The following is a 6,000-nucleotide window of genomic DNA, read 5'->3' on the forward strand; positions in this document are numbered from 1 at the left end:
GCAAGAAACTCAACCAAGCTCAAGTGAAATACAGTCCGTACGACAGGAAACTTTTGGCAATCTACGCAGCGGTGAAGTACTTTCGACACTTGTTGGAAGGCCGGAAGTTCACCATCTTCACGGCTCACAAACCGCTGGTATACGCATTCCAGCAAGATCCATTGCGCAGTTCACACTTGGATTTCATCGGTCAATTTTCAACAGACATCCGACACGTGGCCGGCAAGGACAACGTAGTCGCTGACGCATTGTCTCGAGTAGAGGCTATACAGAAAGCGCGTGACTTCGAAGAAATGGCAAAATCACAGAAAGAAGATCCCGAACTCCAACAGTTGCTAGACGGCAGCATGCAGTCGTCACTCAAACTAACAAAAATTCCGATACCCGGGACTGAAATCAAACTGTATTGCGACACATCAACACAAACAGCGCGTCCCTACGTAACGGAACCATTTAGAAAGCAAGTATTCCAAGCACTGCATGGACTATCGCACCCCGGCATTAGAGCAACGGAGAGATTGGTCAGACAAAAATACATATGGCCTAACATCCAACGGGACTGCCGAGCGTGGGCACGTACATGTCTGCAATGCCAAAAAGCCAAGGTACACAGACACACAGTCACGCCAACGGGGAATTTTCTAGGGCCGACGAAAAGATTCCAGCACATACACATGGACCTGATCGGACCCATGCCAACATCGCTTGGGTACAAGTATTGCTTGAAAATCATAGACCGCTTCACGAGATGGCCGGAAGCAATTCCTGTTCCCGACATTACGGCCGAAACAGTAGCCAGACAGCTTTTCACAAATTGGATAGCAAGATTCGGAACACCAACAAGGATCACTACAGATCAAGAACGACAATTCCAGTCCGAACTATTCAAGAAGCTAACAAAACTAACTGGATCTACTCATCTCCATAGCGTACCACCCAGCAGCCAATGGGATGATAGAGAGGCTCCACCGGCAATTAAAAGCAGCCATAAAGGGTCACCAAACCGAAGCATGTGCAGAAACACTCCCAGTCGTTTTAATGGGCATCAGGGCCGCGTGGAAAGAGGACCTACAAGCAACACCGGCGGAAATAGTCTACGGAGAACCAATTCGGTTAACAGGACAGTTTCTCAACGAAGCCGACAGCGAAACAGACACTTCAGAAGGATTCGTAAAGGACCTGAAGAAAACAATGAAAAGCCTGCAACCAAGAGTAAGAAGGCACGGACAAAAAGCCACGTTTGTATTTAAAGACTTAGCCACGACACAACAAGTTTTCTTACGACATGACGCGCCGACGAAAACGCTACAGCCGCCGTACGACGAACCATACAAGGTCCTAAACAGAGGAAAAAAAACGTTTAAAATCCTCATCAACGGGCGAGCCATCAATGTGAAAATCGATAGACTAAACCAGCTTACATTTTGGAACCAGAAGAAACGGAACAAAATCAGAGCACAACAGAACAGACACCCAAGGTACCCAACGAGCCCCGGTGTGGTTCCGCGAGGCGCTGGCCAGCCGCCGCATCAAGAAGGTGTTGCACGATGTGCAGCGGCGGCTGGCGCGAAGGATAACGCGCGCGTTTCGCACCGCTCCCAACGCGGCAATCATGGCCCTGGCGGGGCTCCCCCCGGCGGAGTACACGGCCGATGCCCTGGCGTGGACCTACGCCAGGACAAAAGCCATCCGCCTTGAGGGGGGGGTAGTCACCCCCAGGGCCGCCGCGTTGCTACGGGAGAGGGCCCGTCGGCGGGTGATGAGGTCATGGAAGAGGAACCTCATCGACAATCCGCCGGCGGCCGGATCTCGGATCTTGGAGGCCGTCCTACCACACCTGGACGAGTGGGTGGGCCGCCCGTTTGGCGGCTTGTCCTACAGGATGACACAGGTGCTCACCGGGCATGGTTGTTTCGGTGAGTACCTGTGCAGGATAAGGAGGGAGCCGACGACACAGTGCCACCACTGTGGCGCCGCCCGGGACTCCGCGCGGCACACGCTGGAAGAGTGTCCAGCGTGGGAAGAGCTGCGCGGAATCTTGAGGGCCGAAGTGGGAGATGACCTCTCCCTGCCGGCCATCATCAGTCAGATGGTCGGCAGGGAGAGCGCCTGGAAGGCGGTCTCCTCCTTCTGCGAGAGAGTCATGCTGCAGAAGGAGGAGGCCGAATAGGTGCGGGAGCGTCAGCCTGGGGATCGTATGCCCCCAGGCGACGCGAGGAACAGAAGGGGCGGCGGAGACAGGGGTCACGCTTCGTCTCGGCACCCGCCCCGTCCGCCCCGACCGAGAAGAAGCGGCCCCCGCCCCCGGAGTTCCACCGGGCGGCGGCGGGGCAGAAGAGCCGTGGCGGTCGCCCCCTCGCTCCCCACTATTGCGGAGGAGAGGGACGACGGCGACCGCCACAGGAATGATGAAATGGAGCGACCCTCCTCCCCTGCGGCTGCCGGCCCAGCTTTCGGGACGCGCAGCCGTGGGAGGAGGGCAGCTCCCCATGTAAGTGAGCCCGGCGAGGCAAACCTGACTTAACGGTCCGGGGGAGCGATCGCGCGTCACAATGCGCCATCGCTCCCCCTTTAGTCGCCTGCCGGGGTGCTGGTGGGGGAGGGGAAGGAATTCCTTCCTACCTCCTCCCCCCAACACGGAGAAGAGTATGCCGCCGCGCCGGGCTAGTCCGGCGCGTAGGGGCCCGGGACATTCGGGCGGGGGGCCGGACTCCCGGGCTTTACCTCCGTAAACATCACAAGGGGAAGAGGCGAGGGAGGGCTGGTGTCCCTCTCCCCCGACCTTAGGCCGGCTTGGCCTCACGGCCCTACCGGAGGACCCGCACCAGGGTGCTCCCCGGCGTGCTGAGACGGCCTCGGCCGACCTGGTCCGGGGGGCTCCGGAAGCATGCTGTACGCGTTCCCGGAGTCCCCCCCAGTCAAGGACCTGAGCTGGACACCCGGAGAGGTTTTAGTGGGTATGTCCTCGCCGACACGATGTCGGCGGGGAAGAGCCCCACATAACCGCCAGGCCTCCCCCGGGGCCTGGGGTATGCGGTAACGCATTTCCTCTCCGTTAACAAAAAAAAAAAAAAAAAAGGCTACCAGAACACAGAGATATTAGAGAAAGTCGAAAAAAAATTTTTTTCAAAAATTTTGGTCTGATATAAGTCTTTCGTTTTTCATTTTAGCGATTCGATCCATCATGAAAAAAGTTAATACTCTTCTGTGGGCTATCAGAACACAGAGATATTGGAGAAATTCGGAAAAAAATCAATTTTACTAAAAAATTCGAACTTTGACTGATATAACACTTTCGTCTGGCACTTTAGCGATTCGATCTATTATGATAAAAGTTAGAACTCTTCTCGGGACTGTCAGAACACAGAGATGTTGGAGAAATTCGCAAAAAAGTTTTACTCAAAAATTTCGTACTTTGATTGATATAACTCTTTCGTTTTTCACTTTAACGATTTGATCCATAATGATAAAAGTTAGAACTCTTCTCGGGGCTATGAAAACACAGAGTAATTAAAGAAATTCGCAAAAAAAATTTTACTCAAAAATTTCGAAATTTGACTGATATAAGTCTTCCCTTTTTCACTTCAACAATTCGATACATCGTGATAAAAGTTACAACTCTTCTATGGGCTATCAGAACACAGAGATATTGGAGAAATTCGGAAAAAAACCAATTTTACTCAAAAATTTCGAACTTTGACTGATATAATGCTTTCGTCTTGCACTTTAGCGATTCGATCTATTATGATAAAAGTTAGAACTCTTTTCGGGGCTATCAGAACACAGAGATGTTTAAGAAATTCGCAAAAAAGTTTTACTCAAAAATTTCGTACTTTGATTGGTATAGCACTTTCGTTTTTCACTTTAACGATTTGATCCATAATGATAAAAGTTAGAACTCTTCTCGGGGCTATCAGAACACATAGATAATAAAGAAATTCGCAAAAAAAATTATACTCAACAATTTCGAAATTTGACTGATATAAGTCTTCCCTTTTTCCTTCAACAATTCGATATATCGTGATAAAAGTTACAACTCTTCTATGGGCTATCAGAACACAGAGATATTGGAGAAATTCGGAAAAAGATCAATTTAACTAAAAAATTCGAACTTTGACTGATATAAATCCTTCGTCTTGCACTTTAGCGATTCGATATATTATGATAAAAGTTAGAACTCTTCTGGGGGCTATAAAAACACAGAGATATTTGAGAAATTCGCAAAAAAGTTTTACTCAAAAATTTCGTACTTTGATTGATATAACTCTTTCGTTTTTAACTTCAACGATTTGATCCATAATGATAAAAGTTAGAACTCTTCTCGGGGCTATCAGAACACAGAGATATTAAAGAAAGTCGCAAAAAAAATTTTACTCAAAAATTTCGAAATTTAACTGATATAAGTCTTCCCTTTTTCACTTCAACAATTCGATATATCGTGATAAAATTTACAACTCTTCTATGGGCTATCAGAACACAGAGATATTGGAGAAATTCGGAAAGAAATCAATTTTACTAAAAAATTCGAACTTTGACTGATATAACTCTTTCGTCTGGCACTTTAGCGATTCGATCTATTATGATAAAAGTTAGAACTCTTCTCGGGACTGTCAGAGCACAGAGATGTTGGAGAAATTCGCAAAAAAGTTTTACTCAAAAATTTCGTACTTTGATTGATATAACTCTTTCGTTTTTCACTTTAACGATATGATCCATAATGACAAAAGTTAGAACTCTTCTCGGGGCTATCAGAACAGAGAGATATTAAAGAAATTGGCAAAAAAAATTTTACTCAACAATTTCGAAATTTGATTGATATAAGTCTTCCCTTTTTCCTTCAACAATTCGATACATCGTGATAAAAGTTACAACTCTTCTATGGGCTATCAGAACACAGATATATTGGAAAAATTCGGAAAAAAATCAATTTTACTAAAAAATTCGAACTTTGACTGATGTAACTCCTTCGTCTTGCATTTTAGCGATTCGATCTGTTATGATAAAAGTTAGAACTCTTCTGGGGGCTATAAAAACACAGAGATATTTGAGAAATTCGCAAAAAAGTTTTACTCAAAAATTTCGTATTTTGATTGATATAACTCTTTCGTTTTTCACTTTAACGATATGATCCATAATGATAAAAGTTAGAACTCTTCTCGGGGCTATCAGAATACAGAGTAATTAAAGAAATTCGCAAAAAAAATTTTACTCAACAATTTCAAAATTTGACTGATATAAGTCTTCCCTTTTTCCTTCAACAATTCGATACATCGAGATAAAAGTTACAACTCTTCTGTGGGCTATCAGAACACAGAGATATTGAAGAAATTCGGAAAAAAATCAATTTTACTAAAAAATTCGAATTTTGACTGATATAACTCTTTCGTCTGGCACTTTAGCGATTCGATCTATTATGATAAAATTTAGAACTCTTCTGGGGGCTATAAAAACACAGAGATATTTGAGAAATTCGCAAAAAAGTTTTACTCAAAAATTTCGTACTTTGATTGATATAACTCTTTCGTTTTTAACTTTAACGATTTGATCCATAATGATAAAAGTTAGAACTCTTTTCGGGGCTATCAGAACACAGAGATATTTGAGAAATAAGCAAAGAAGTTTTACTCAAAAATTTCGTACTTTGATTGATATAACTCTTTCGTTTTTCACTTTAACGATTTGATCCATAATGGTAAAAGTTAGAACTCTTCTCGGGGCTATGAAAACACAGAGTAATTAAAGAAATTCGCAAAAAACGTTTTACTCAAAAATTTCGAAATTTGACTGATATAAGTCTTCCCTTTTTCACTTCAACAATTCGATATATTGTGATAAAAGTTACAACTCTTCTGTGGGCTATCAGAACACAGAGATATTGGAGATATTCGGAAAAAAATCAATTTTATTAAAAAATTCGAACTTTGACTGATATAACTCTTTCGTCTGGCACTTTAGCGATTCGATCTATTATGATAAAAGTTAGAACTCTTCTGGGGGCTA

Source organism: Solenopsis invicta, chromosome 9 (assembly GCF_016802725.1).
Source record: "Solenopsis invicta isolate M01_SB chromosome 9, UNIL_Sinv_3.0, whole genome shotgun sequence".
Classification (NCBI taxonomy): Eukaryota; Metazoa; Arthropoda; class Insecta; order Hymenoptera; family Formicidae; genus Solenopsis; species Solenopsis invicta.